The following is a 15,150-nucleotide window of genomic DNA, read 5'->3' on the forward strand; positions in this document are numbered from 1 at the left end:
TCGACTTGTTGATTAATCTAACGAGCACACGGGTCGATTTTCTTGTTCGTCGCTTCGGCGAATTAAAAGATTTTAACGCGTCATTACGCGTCATCTCGGACGAGGTCTCCGTTAATCCCGTCTGTCACTGCGAATGGTAATAAACGTAATTATGTTTACGCGTCGAGGGGGCGCGACTGAAAGTTGTCAGATAGACTGCCGCGACAGTACGACGCTGGATTCTTTAGCGAACATTCAATTTCCCTCTGCTGTTCGATTCAGTCTTTCTCGAACCTTTGAGCACGCCATCAGAGAACAAACGCTTTCATTTCTTTCCCCTCTAATTACTGCACTCTCTCGCGCATCTCGAGCTGAAAATTCAAAGAGTCGTTGGCGAAGAATTAAAGGCGACGTGGTGCAACATCGAGCAACTGGATCTTCTTGTGTACCAGATCGGCTGTTCCCTCGCTCGTTTAAAGGTACCACGCGGCAAAAATGTTGAACGATCGCGAAACGATCGAAGCGAACCGCCCGCAAGTTGGTAACGAGCGCGCGCGCCAACCGGTTTTCCCTTCGAATCGATACGCTTCTTTGTACATCGTATTTCCGCTCGGAATTCGCATTTTTCTCCGACACCGATCAACACAACGCGGAGCGCGAGTGCGATCGAGCGTGAGCGATTAATTGGCCACCGGCGCACACTGACATCGCTTTCTGGGCGACACGGCTACAACACAACTAACGAACAAACGAACCGCGACGAGACTCGGAAGAACGAACGCGTATACCAGCCAGAGACACAGCTGGAAAACACCGACAGTAGCAAGAGAGACTAGCCAGGATCGAACGTGCATACGTAACGAGAAAAACGAAACGAGTGAAACGAAACGAGCAAAGAGAGAGGAGAGAAAGAGAGTCGATGGATGAATCGATGGTAGTGGTAAGGCTGGGCTGACGTAGATAGAAAATTAGCTCGCGGAAGGAGCGATAGAGAAGCTGCGCGTATGTGTATAGATTTTGTTTGCCAGCGAAGGATGTTCTCTCGAGGAAATTATTCGACCTCGTCCACGGAACGATTTTTGTGGTCGACTGGTTAAACATTTCGCTGCGGCTGATTTACTTCTCCTTAATGGATATTCATATATTCCCGTTCTAGGCTATTTGCTTAGATTCTGTGCTGTAGTATCCTAGGACTCGCCTCTTTCGTAACGTTGCTCTACTCACACTCGATTTCCACGACACGCGACAACCACGAGACGCACGAGTAAATCGCTTCCTGTTACGTGACTCTTCCTCCGCTCGACCCCGTACTCGAACGGTTTGTCGCGTTCCTTCGTGTTACACGCTTGCGGGAACACGCGGCCCACGCGACCGTCTACCCGTCTGCTCGCCGAGTCTGCACGGAAAATACGCTCGAGGTGTGCCGCAAGGTGCATCTTATTCGAGATTCTAGACGCGAAAGATTTTCAACAGCGTTTCTCCCACACCCCCTTTTCTTTCTTCAACCACTTTCAACCACAATCGTTTTCGTTTTTTATTTCCATTTCTTATCTTCCGTTTCACGGTTATCGTCGCCGTGACTTCTACGAACCGGTAAATCGCTGGCAATTCTCAACCACCGATAACGGAGGGGAACGAGAGGAAGAGGAAAGGGCACCCTTTCGATCGTCGAAACTCGCTCGGGGGGTGAGACTTCCTTACGTCCGCCCTTAAAGGATTAAGGTGGGATATTTCGAAGGTCAAACTCTACCCGTTAGTTGAGTGAGACAACGGATAATCCCGCAATCACGGCCCTCGTGCTATAGCTATCGTTCCGATATATATATTGAAGGGTTTCGATTAATCGGCCTCTTGGAAGTGGTGCGGATCAAGGGATAGCTGCTGGTATTCTCTCGTAGAAGGGAATCGTTTTTCCAGTTCAATCGAATTCCACGGACGTTATTTTATTCGAAGAACTTCACCAACGATCCGATCCGTTATTATCAGGACAAGGTATATGTGTACAAAGTTGTTCCGTTGTTTCTATCGACAGTTCGCTTGGCGGCAGAAGAATCGACGACGAAAGTCGATTTACGAGGCATGAAAAGAGATTCTGTGGCGATTGATTCGCGATCGTTTCCCCGGTATCAAGCCAATATCATCTGTGATTCGAAACGATGCCGTATACCCGATACGTTAATCTTCGATAAGTAGCGCGCGACTGTTATCGTTTGTACATTGACCTATTTTGATCATTTACTTCGATTATTCGGATAACATTTCTCTCGTGGAAACAGATTTTCCGTTAGATCCATGAATTTTACAAAAAGAAGTAAGGGTGGGGGGGGGGGGAGAGAGAGAGAGAGAGTCGAAGCGGTGAAGAGCGAGCTCTGGCGATCGTTATTTTTATCCGCTACGAACGAACCTGTCGAGAAATTATGCTGTTACACAAATCGTTACGCGCGATAAAACGCGTGCATCGGGCAAAGCCAATTTACCGCGCGAGTGCGCTCCAGCCGAGAGGTCGAGTGCGGTGCATACGTCGAGTTTTTGGGAAAAAAAATCGTGGGAAATCCGAGTGGGCACCGGTGAAATTTCTTTCGGTATTTGGCGCAAGCATAGGGTAAACACGGAAGTATCGATGTCGTAGCCTCGAACGACGTTAAACGTGCAGTTGCGACTAAACGATCGCATCGGAAACCGATATAGTTGCCCTTCGATACGCGAAACCTATACATATATACGCCGTGCAGTGTTGTACACTATGCAGCTGCGAGGAAAAATATGTTGGCAGAACGTCTCGGTGGATCGACAGCTGCGTGCCGGACGACGCGTCTGGTGTGAACAATTACCATACGTTGTTCCATTTATGGGTTTGCCAGTGTCAAGTTATTGTTGGTCGCTGGTCGAAGAAACCAACGAATTAGTAGTCGAAGAAGTTTTACAAGAGGATTTCATTCCTAGGAAGAATGTGAAAAAGTGGGACTAAGTTGGAGGAGAAAACGTTCGCAGCGATGGAAGGGAGATGAACGATCGAGTTGATCGACGATTAAATTGAATTCCTCTATCGGAGCGGAGCTCTATCGAAGACGATACACGGCTGACACGCGCGCGACCGCACGCACGTATGTGCCACGTGGGAAACGATGCGTTACGGGAACGATTCGATAATCAGACACCGATCCATCGAGTATCCGAAGTTTCGGTTTGTCCTCGAAATCGACTGTCAGTCCTATTTCCGCGACATCGTTGATGGTTGTGGACGAGATAACGCGACTCATTGACCGAGTTCTCATCTACGTGGCTCTAGGCGGACAGGCACACCCACTGTTTGCTTCAGCTACGGAAAAATCCATCGGGATTTCGCGACGCGTTCGTTCTAACGTCATCGTTTATGCTACCGCTGTGTCAGAATTATGCAACGATCTTTCGAGGATGTTCCCCGCGGCTCGCACGAATTGTCACCGATAGAAGGTCAAGCGTTCGTCTGGAGGATCGAGAGAGAAAGAGCCGCGCGCGATCGACGCCTCTGTAACCTTTTGCGTCGTGTGATCCTCGATCAAGTGAACTTTTCACAGGTTCTCCTGTTGTTAGACACTTTCTCGAATCCGGAAGGGACTTGTGCTCTTTTTTTTTCTTTTTCCTCTTTATTCTTAAAGTATGATAAACGATCGAAGGTGAAACACACTGTTGTTGCGTAGTAAACTACGTTAACCGCGTAGAATCGTTCGAGAGGTGGGGAACGACTTGAACGTCGCGAGAGTACAAAATAAAGATGATGCGTAGACAAGATGATCTTTACCTCGATATCTCGACACGATATACCCGCGACGCGACGCAGACGACGCGCGAACAGCAACTGGCCGCCTTTCGAATTCGCGGCTGGTTTGCACCTCGACGACGGTTATCGCGCGACACGAGTATCCCCTCTTCTCTTGGATCCCCCACCACCCTCCTGCTTGAACCTCCCACTCTATGATTCTCCTCTCCACTTGCTCTCGTGCCGCACGGAAAATCGTACCCCCACCGAAACAAGTGGACTTCCCTCCCTCGCGTGCTTTCCAGTCGGTCTTTTGCCGTCTTGAGGTGTGCGTTGTTATCCGTTTTCGTCTCCTTTCGGTGTATCTGTCCTTCGAGAGTATGGAGAATGAGAAAAAGAACAGAGAAGAGAGGATAAAGTCTCGTCTAGCAACAAACTTATATTTGTACGGCGCACCGTTATCGTACCATTTCTTCGTTCTTTCTCGCCCCCAGCCCTGCCGGACTCTATTTTCGCGTGTATCAAATCGATTCGCCCTTGCACCTTTAAGATATTGCACAGCATGCGGCAGTCGGTTGGACTTCCTTTCTCTCTCTTTCTCTCTCTCTCTCTCTCTCTCTCCTCTCTCTCTTACTCCGGGTGCTCGCATGAAATATTTGCACGTAAACGTAGGTCACGTATCGAGCCATACCAACAATGTTTCGCGCACAACCTCTACGGGTACGCGTGAATGCAGAGGACCGTAGTTGAAAACGGTACACGCGAAACCGAGTCAGCTTGCCACCGATACGATTCGTTTGCTGCAAAATCCACGCTATTCGAGTCGAACGAATTTATGAATTGAAGCGTTTAATAGTTAAATTCCCGTGCGAATAGAAACGGCGAGGAAACGGATCGGTGTTTTATTCAAAGGTTCGTTTCGCGTAGTTGACGCGTTATCTTATTGGTGTATCGATCGAATCTTCGCTGTTTATTCGCTCTGCTCTCCCTTTCTTTCTCTTCCCCGTTCGATCCCTTCTCCGTGTCGCACAGGCGAATTTCTTATCGCGAATGATAAGGCGCGACTGATAACATTGCCGAACATTCGTAGCCACCAGTCACCAGTGCTATTTTCAGCGATTATTTCATCAATATGCTGTTCTTTTTTTTTTAGAGCGATTACTGCTTCGCATGGAGCGTTGCTATCATTCTATAGACAAATTGCTTAAATGTTAGCAGATAAAGTGACTTTCGCTGAATGAAAAAGTCACGATGCTTTCTTTAACGACGAAGAGTGGAAGCGGTTAAATTAAAATCATCATCGAGAGGATCTAAATATAAACGTCGGATTTAGAAACCCGAACTAATCGAATTGACATGCTGTCTAGAATCGTTCACGGTCCTCTTAATGCGAATAGAATCGAAGGATATTTAAATCTGTCGCTCCAAAAATATTACACCCTCTTCTATTTTGAAAGCAACACTGTTTTTCAAACATTTTCTTTAGCAAGAGAATCAACGAGCATTCGAATAACTCGCTTTTCCACAATGATGATCGTTATGTTTACCGCTGCGAAATCGTCAAATCCTTCGTATTTAGTCGGCCTTGTATTACGTAACGAGATACGAAAAACTCGTGAAACTGGACCTAAAAGAAGACCGAGCAGAAAGACAGAGAAACCATTGGTATAGGTCTTTTTTTTCAAAATTAGCACCCATTCGTTCCAACCACGATAGATTAGATACGGGGAAAAGAGAGCGTGTACGTTTGGTTCCCTCGTATTTTCCTTCGGATTTTCTCTCGTTAATTAGCCGTTGATTAATTACGGAGGCTTGCCAAGATAAAAAAGTTTCCCCACCGTGTAAAATCGCGATATACCGGTCAGCCAAGACGATCGTTTATCGCGGCCTTTCCGTCTGTTTTTGAACCTTTTCAATTCGATCGATGATTTTTTCCCTGGCTTGCACGCCGTTGTTTCTCTCTTCGACGTGATTTATCGTTCCATATAGCGAAATGTACGCGTCTTTATTTTCATAGAGGAGTTTGAGAACAATGATTAATCTCCCCTAAAACATAGAGGGAGGGAGAGCTGTTTTTACCGCGGGGAGAATCATCCGAGAATTCGATTCTAATTAAACTGCGTTTTGGGACAAACTGACGTCGCGAAACAATCTTCTCAATCCTAATTCAAATGGGGCTCAGTCCCGTCTCTCTAACTTTCGGAGAATTTTACGGTGAATTCGGCGCGTACACGTCGTGCGTCACTTCGTTGAAAAATCTCGCCGACTGCGTGAACAATTTCCACGGTATTTCCCGCGGTATGAAATCCGCCGCGAGCATCGTCTCCCCGTCTGTTTGATGCGCCGCGCCGGCAAAATAAGCTGTACCTCGCTTTGAAGGAAAAGGATGCGATATCGTGTCTTACGACCGTTCTTCCTTCGCCCTCTAACAGCTATAAAGTTACGGCTTTTATCATTCTGTCCGGACGTCAGGGATGATACGCGGCCCTTTCCCAACTCCCACGGAATCTGCCAGATGCAATTGTAATTTTTGTTGAAGAAATGCTCGTCTCTTAAGTTTGTGCTATTTATATTATTTGCTCGATGATTTATGGCGTCCTAGTAGCTTAGAATATCCTGCTTCTAACATTTTCAGCAACCAATTTATTAGCTCTTTGTTTAAAACTAATTAATACCTCTGTTACTTTATACGATTGTTTGTTGAATTTCTTGAAACCAGAATATTTGTAAGTTCAGTAAAAGTTACATATATTCTTGTAGTATCCTTTATGAGGTTAGTCATGTTAAGCAATGCAAGATTACACGTTGACTCGTAATCTTTTTTCCAAGTTTCTATACACATGCATATATGTAAATATTTATTTCTACTTGATATTCGACCGTTCTTTTTCTCATTACTGCAAATCTTCGCGTCGCACTTGCCTCGTTTCTTTCTACTTTCTATCGCGTTCCCCCCTTTTCTATATCACATTCCCTCTTTAGTCTGCAGAGCGTGTCGTGCATAACATTATGTCGCACGATCGCGAGATCGTGGTCGAAATCTCACGCGAATGATCGCGACTCGATTTTTCACCTTGAAGCTCGCGGAGACCTCGGCGACGGCCGACTTCCGCTGATAAGCGGCGCCATTCGATGATCGATTCGTCAAGACGTCATTCCGCTCGTTCGTCCGTGACGTCAGTTTCCTGCCTGATACATCTCCGATCCCCGTTTCCTCGGATAAAATATCGAAAGGGTTGTGTTGCCCGTTAGCCGAAAATTAATCGCGTCCACGGGTATTTCCGATTTTCTGTCCGCCAATCGGTCGTGGCCACGGCCGTGAGAAATTGGACTGATTTCATCGGTAATTATTTCCATCATTCCCTCGGGCTGAATCCCAGCTGGTTCGGCTACCGTCGACACGAAATTGTTAATTACGGTGATTAATTAGATGTTGGCCGGATAAAAGTACCGCAGCCAATGAATTGATCGGTCGCTCGATTTCCATGGAACGTCACGTATCGCACGATTTTAGCAGATCGTCAAGTATTTGCATTGGAAAGTTTGGTGATGTGTTATTTTTGTACGTAAATTACATTCAGACGTAACAACATTTAAAGGCTAACGTGGAAAACTGCGTAGAAAATTCTATATTTGTTTCAACAATGTTTTATTTTCTTGTAAGTATGCCATAAAATCATCCGGTAATCTTTCTTTCGATATTTCGCCGTTGAAATGTATGCAAAAGTTAGATATATTGGAACTTCAAACATAATTACATAAGTAGCGAAATTTCGTTTAGGCGAATTCCATTTATTTGCCCGATATTTTAGTTAATTCCCACGTGAGATTCTCACGTGACGACTCATATTCTCCAATTGTAAAGAAAAATCCCTGTATAAACAATGTTATTCCTCAGATACTTAATTCTTTTTGCGATCAAAAATCGTACGAGCGAAGTTTGTCAAAATCTTGGCCAGCTTTGCGATTGTAAATATTCCGCAGAGCGTCATTGATCGGACGTGTAATTCGCCTAGTTTTCGCCGCATACAGGTATACACACGTTATGTAACTGTTCCTCCAGCGAACGATCGAACCACGACGTCCTCGTTCTGTCCGTGACACGGTCGGAGCGCGCTTCTCCCGCATCTTTGAAAACGAGCTCGCCGAGCACTCGTGTTTTCCACGGCGCTAGCTCAGCCGGGTGATTAATTCCGCGTCACGTTCGCTCGTTAAATCATAGACCGCGGGCCCGATCAACAAGTGTTACTTCTCGGACGGGGCACGCGGATCAGGGAATGGAAAAAAGCAGCGTTCTGTTATCCACGTTTGGCAGACTTTCAACGAATACCGCGAGTTCCGCGCGAAGGAACGCGAATCAGTGCCGCGGACATTCGTGGAGCGCAGCTTGTGTGTTGTCCCGCAGAACGGGATATCTATCGATCGTAATGCAACTTTGATGGTACATCGAGAATTAAACTGTGTTTGACCTATTTCGGGTTGTTTATCCTTTCTTCCTCGTCGTAGAGCTGATACACGATGTTTTCACAATTGCGGAGTAACAGGGAAGCAAGTGATTTTTCATGACATGATAAATCGAAAATGTAGGATAAACTGTTTTTTAGAAGAACGAGCTTGAAAATTTATTAGGTACGCGCGTTCTAACTGCAGGTTTCGATTTGATGGATACGTATCGGATATGATTTAGATTATGTAGACCATGTTGGTATTTGTAAATGTGGGCAATGCGATGATCAGGTTCCTATCATCGATATTATCTTATTTACTGTTGAATCGTATCGTCAGTTTCTATCATTCCGCGTTTAATTGGAACGCCGTCATAGATGAAAATAGCACATTGATTTGTCGTTTAATAAATAAAAAATAAATAGTACACTACAAAGAATGTATGATAATTCGACTGAAACTTATTTTTTCACGATGAATCATCCTCTCCTTGTGGTTGTATCACGATTGCAGAGATATCTTCTCTCTGCAGGAAATACAAACAGAGATATAAAGAGATCTGCGCATAAAATCACGCCTGAGAGACACAATATAGTAAACAGAGCGCAATAAAGTCTACAGAGAGATATAAAGAAATCTATATAGAAAATCACGAAATGAATCTTTCGCTTCGACAATACCACCATTGATTTTTGGATTCAATGAAACAGCAGAATGTCTCGATACATTTTAAAACCCCCGATCGTAGCTGCGATCGACAAAAGAGGAGGAAGGTAAAGAAAAAGGAAAAATGAGATATAAATCAGATTTCCTGAAATTTGAACGCTGACGGTGCTTCCGGTGATTCGACCGAGACGAGAATTGGAGTTTGTGCAGCGAGTGATCGTCGCGGTGGTCCGCGTTGATCTGAAAGGGCGCCAGGCGACCGGCGGCGTCTCGGCTGCTTCCCACCACTGGTCGACGCCATTCTATCCATCGACGCAAGCTCAACGAGTCCAATAACCCCAGACCTTCGCCAAGATATCGTCGTATGTCCTCTAGGGGCTACCGATCCGGATCGTTGTCCACGACGAGATCAGGAATCGTTATTTCCGTTTCCGTTTGTTCAGTCTATTGTTCGGAGGTGAATTCTTATCACTTTTCGACGCGACAGATTCGTTTCTTATTTTCTTTTCGATTATGTTTTTCTTTCGTACACTCGCAAGGGAAAGTTTCCAAGCCTGGAAATTCAAAAAACTACGAAACTTTGGAGCTCTGTAAAAGGATACATATGTATGTATGACGCAATTAGCAAATTGCAGTTCTTACTCCTATGACGACTGTTCCAACGAAGATCGCAGGAAAAAAACAAGTCACGATTCTCGTGTTTTGCAGGTGAACAATTTCATCGTTCAGTAAACTGCCGATCAATTTTATATTTCCAATTCTTTGCTTCCTATTTGATTTACATAGTAAAAATATATACAACAATGCAAAAGTATCGATTGTTCTTAGATTCCGGTATTGATTTATTAGAAAATTTGATAGAGCTATCAGGTGTTTTTAAAAGACTTGCTTCATCGAACCTAACGAGCTTTTTTCCCATCCGTATAAATAAGTACATTGAAAAACTATCTTTTCGCTGTCAAGTAGCATCGAAATGAACAAAAATGAATCTGTCATATCTTTTCCGTGTGGTCCTCCGATATTATCATTCTATTACTAAAAGGATTTGATCATTCTCATAAGTAAACCGAAGAAAAATTGGTGCATTAAAGCTTTACAAAGCGTGTATCGTGTTCTCTATCATCTTTGAGTTTTTTTTTTTTCAAAGGCTCGGCCATCTGTCAACAATAATGGCCACGGTGCATCGGTTACGATGGTCGGTTACGCCGCAAAGTTTTCCTATTTCGCGGGAAATTTTTCTCAGGCGACGAGGAAACAAGCCGTGAAATACGTCCTCGGGCAGTGGGTCGGGTGTTCTGTTCACGAACGGCGTTTAATAGAGGAAGGATTCGTCTACTCAGGCCATTCCCTTTTACGAGGGACGAAAGCGCGCGCGGCGAGTATATCTTTTGAAACCCACGACAAGCGACTCCCGTTTACTAGAAGGCATCATATTTTCAGCTACCTTTCCCTCTGTTTTTTCCGCGCGACCAAAAAGAGGGAGGCGGTAAAAATTCTCGCCGGGACGTGCGCGTCGCATTCAAGCCGCAAATCATTAAAAATCGCCGAGAACGTGACGCGACACGGCAAACACTGAATACGTCGATCGTGACCCAGAAAGCATCGTTAAAAACTCCCCGATCGCGTATAATCATTTTCGTGTTTTCATCGAAATTTCAATAATGTGCACGGAATAATCGACGCTGGAGAATCCCTTTAAAGTAGCTATAGAGATTAGAATATTGTTAAAATAACGATACTGTCAGTATGTTAATTCAAATGTTAATTCGAACGTGATCGTATTTCTAAATATCGTTCGTTTTATGTAAGATATATTTCCGTAGCATTGGCATTGAAATTGCTTATCACGCTTACTTATACGATTACTAAAAAGGAAACACCCAGCAGATCTCATAAAGGATATAACCTAACAAACTCGAAGATGGTACCCCACTGGGGGTAACCACCCACATGATAATCAAACAGCTAAGAAATTCTACCAAATGTCCAAATTGGACAAATTGTGAATGTGAAATATCAAATAAAAAAAAAAAAAACATACGATTGGATTGGTTTCCTAGAAAGACGTTCGACGTTGTGTCTTAAAATATCAAATAAACACGGTAAATTAAATTAGATGATTAACGATAACTGTATTGTATCTTCTATATGTTATACGTATTTAGGCAGTTGTTGAAAAAATCGTGTAACGGCAGTTGCCCTAGAGAAAACGCAAGAAACAAAGGCGTATTTTATGCAGCATTATCCAGAATCTGGGTAGTTTCACCGAGAGAGCAAGTTAGCGACGTTTGTAGTTCAGAGAGTGGCCTTGAACAGTCAATTGACTTCAGCAACTAAGGGCTAAGGTCATGAACAAACTAACAAGTACCCTAACATATATATATATATATATGTCTTCCAAAGTGCAGTTAGATCTTTGTGTCAGTATCGCTTCATCTCTGTTACAAATTCGTTTCAAGTCGATCTAATCTTCCACCTCTATCCTATCTTACCACTTTTAAAAGAAACTATTATCAATTTAAATTGGTCATTGTAGCAAATTCTCGTAATAAATGTTTAGTTGAAAATCGTACGCCAACATCGGTAACCCGTTATTTAATCGTCAGCATGAGAGAGGACGACACGACGTTTAACGATAGAATCGGGCGTTAGCTTGCGGCCGCCTCGGGGTAAATAAATAAATGGGTGGAAGAGTTGGATGTAGTAGCTGCAACCAGACAAAGATAAATTAGGCGAAGTTAGCAAGATAGAGACTCGGAGAGGGATAGAGAGAGGGGTTTGGCGTGCAAAACGCGGAGAATGAGGGTGAAACGAGGGACGAAAGGGATCGTCGGCGTGCGACCGCAACGGTGAAACCCGAAATTCCGAAACCAGAAATTCAGGGCTCGGCAATACCAACGGGGCCATAAATGTAACGTTTCGAAACGACGTGCGCCAGCAGCTCGACTATATTATGGTGTTTCTCACCGGAAGTTATAATTGTTTGCCGAGTTTCACTGGCGCGCGCGATCCCCTCGGGAGGTGCAACGTTGCGTCTGTCTATTTCTCCTTTCTCTATCTCTCTGCTGGTATTTTCAGTGAACACCTTGTTCCCATCATAGACTTTGTTGCTGATACAGTTTTTGTCAGTTCTACACGTTGACAGCTCAGCCGTTCGCGTTCTTTGTCGCCACGATTCCACTTTAAAGCGTCCTCGAAACGTTCGCTGCTAGCGGATAAAAGGTGCGCGACGAGGGATTCGACTCATCAAACGCAGATATCTGCATACTAATTACTTTTGGCCGAGCGCGGGCCCGGAACGCGAAACGAATTTCGTTTCCGGGAACGTTTCACACGGTCGAAAACGAATTCCGCTGGCTGTGTCTGTCACTCAAACCCGGCGTCCCGGCCGCGATCGTTCGCGACAGCTTGAATTAAAATCCCCCACGGATTATTTTTTCGTTGCGAACCATCGGAAAATCTCGTGATCCGGAAGAGAGGAGCGAGAGGATGGCAAGACGCGTTTTCCGGTGTGTGGTTCGAGAAAGGGAAAAATATTGGCACGTCCGAGAGGAACTCGAAGATACCGGGCACTTTCGCGCAAGAAAAATACTAACGATAAATTTGCCTCTTCCTACTTTGCCTCTCTGCGATTTCTCCTGGCTTCCTCTCGTTGTCGTCGAGCCATAGGTTGGGCGCTCGTAAAACCTAATATTTTTCGTCATATTTCAGACGCGCCAGCTTCCCGATCGCGGGATCGCGGCGGCCGCGTTGTAAATTGCACGAATAAAAGTCATCGTAAACCAACCACTGCCGATAATTCGTGAAATATCTTCGAATTATCTCGCCGTTCTTTCCATCCTGCTATCTATGATAGCCGTTAAATAATAGTAGATTCAGCGACTGCCATGATGCGTACTTATGCTATAAATGAAACGTAAAGAGATCGCCTCTTTAACCTTTTCCGGGTGGTCTATTTCTTTCCCTTCATTTCCGGTACTCTCGGTACGATCAGAAATCCTCGCGGTGTCGTATGAACGTGCAAGTTCATTTCAGATACTCATCGTCTACACGGATAAACGATAGCGTCGTGAATTGCGAATTGAATTTTTACTCCATCGAGGCAATTTTTCCATTTCGAAGCGCTTTGGAGAAGTTGTGCGTGACGCGCAGTCGTGAGTTTGTGTTTCAATATTTATTTGCGGTACCAGTGCGTGTGTTCCGGCCTTTGACGATACGTTTGTGCGCTGTGCCTGCTGGGAGATCTCTAAATCAATTGGATACACACGTACTCGTTAATTATTCCAGATGGTTCTCGTCGTTATTAGAGTCTGAAAGCAAGCGTTTATTGGTAGATCGGATAATTCGGATCACGAAAAGCATAATTTAGATAGATGTTACGAACGTTACTTACATCGGTATAGGATTGACTTCTCAAGTACGATGCGCCACTATAGTGGCTCATTCTACTGACTCATTCGCTCATCTTTTGAACTAAACGATCTTTTCCATTTGTCTTGCTTCATACTTTCCTTGTCCTTGCATCGTTTTACAACAATGTTAACAATATATAGAATATATAGTCTTTGTTTTTGATACGCCAGTGTCAGATATCAATTGTTGCTTTTCGTTAAAATAAATATACCATTATTAAATGCTCTTTTTAATATGACGATCCGTATCCTTGTAATTCTTTAGAATCTTAGAATCAAAATGTTGCTTTAAAGTAGAAAACGAAGAACAATTTGAAAAACGCTATCGCGCTGAAAATTATTGTGACGTGGGTCTATGTGTCGTACCATGCTTTAAAATACATCACACTCAATTGTATTATTAATTATTAAAGTAAATTATTAGAGTTCAAGTATATGCATCATATTTTTAAGAAAAATTCTAATTTTATTATCAAAAACTTCATTCCAATGTGCTTGCGTAGAAAACAGCATTATCCGTCACACATTGCAGTGGTGTATCGTTTACGCGAAATTCGCGTCAAACTCTGCCGCACGGAGAAACAACCCCGCACAAAATTCAGTGGCTAGGAAAGAAATGATACGGAACATGCAGAATTTACCTGCTTCTCTACGGAAAAATGTACGTCTCCTAAGAAGCTCAAGATCCTTGGTGGCGTCTAAAAGATCTTCGTGAACCTCAATTTGTCGTGAATAAAAATTCGTTGACTTTAAGACGTCTTAATTCAAGATTCTATTCATAACTCAATTTGACAGACTTAACTCCAAAGCATTCTACTTTACATTCAATAAATTCCGGATTCTGTTACGAAATTTTACGACTCTTAATTTGTCCAATAAGATTCTCACAACTTGCTAGGATCCTAGCACAAGATTCCACGAACTGTGGATAATTTAACTTGTTAGATTTCATGACTTTGTGGTTAGCCTCAGCAATGTCTCGTGATTCTTGTCCGATTTGAGTCTCAAGACCTCGGAATACTGATACTAGCACGAAGTTTCGTGTCTTCTGTCCGACGCCACTTTTAGGTTTCTCGATACGAGGTCTCATAAACCCGAAGTACACAGGCTCCTACGTCTCTGTGATCACTCGGTACAAGGTCTTATGAGGTCAAAGTGGTCTGGTTCTAGTTTCACGAGTATTACTGCTTTAAACTATGTTCCGAAACTAGCGAGGTTGTATGACTTGGAGACTTATGTGCGACTCTAGGATTCTGTTAGCGTGTTGTTATAGTTTACGAATGCTCTTTATCGAGCAACTTCGGTTCCTCTGTTTTCGTTATGGATTTGGTAATTTTAGGTATAGCCCTTATCAATCTGTTTAACTGTTTGTCGCAGTATTCGCGTTTAATAAATTTAGTTTCGTAATACCAGGCATTTCGTTCGTTTATTTGCTACCATTTTCCGTGTCCTTGATGTACTCAATAATTTTCTCTTTTTTAATCCATATCCTCGTTATTAGCAAACTGCGGATGTTTTTGCATTTATGACAGAAGATATACAAACGTACGTAAACAAATACTAAATATTTAAGTTACATCTCTTCGGAAAAATATCTTCAGAAACATTTGCCGTCTATATATTAAAATTTCATTTCAAGTATATATTTTCACTGGAACAAAATTAGATAGAAATTTTGCTACAATTTTCCCTATACTTTCTTAAAAGACACTATACATATCTATAAATTATTTATAAGACCATTCAAATTCTACGAGGACAAATCTAAATTCAATTTGTACGATTATGCCCAAACTCGTTCCGACAATGACCGATACAGCTGCAGTGCATCTTGTTTTGGTTTTGACCGTGTTCGATCACTCGCGTGAAATTCCCAACTCCAAGTTTTCCCACCTAGCGGTATTGAGT

The 15,150-nt window shown here is 43.5% G+C and overlaps 2 protein-coding genes across 3 annotated transcripts in view; one reads left to right on the forward strand and one right to left on the reverse strand.

Moving 5' to 3' along the window:
- hiw (MYC binding protein highwire) overlaps nt 1–15,150 on the forward strand; it is a 261,195-nt gene that overhangs the window by 24,855 nt on the left and 221,190 nt on the right. The gene's annotated exons all lie outside the window — the stretch shown is intronic.
- Nucleotides 1–15,150, reverse strand: part of LOC117153415 (uncharacterized) — a 117,017-nt gene that overhangs the window by 14,727 nt on the left and 87,140 nt on the right. The window contains exon 1 of one of the 2 annotated variants that reach the window (XM_033327443.2): nt 3,761–3,846. The exons of the other annotated variant lie outside the window; for it this stretch is intronic. The gene's annotated coding sequence lies outside the window, so the exon portion shown is untranslated. Of the gene's footprint in view, nt 1–3,760; nt 3,847–15,150 lie in introns of those variants that run through there. 2 annotated transcript variants of the gene reach the window in all.

This window comes from Bombus vancouverensis, chromosome 1 (genome assembly GCF_051014615.1).
Source record: "Bombus vancouverensis nearcticus chromosome 1, iyBomVanc1_principal, whole genome shotgun sequence".
Lineage (NCBI taxonomy): Eukaryota > Metazoa > Arthropoda > Insecta > Hymenoptera > Apidae > Bombus > Bombus vancouverensis.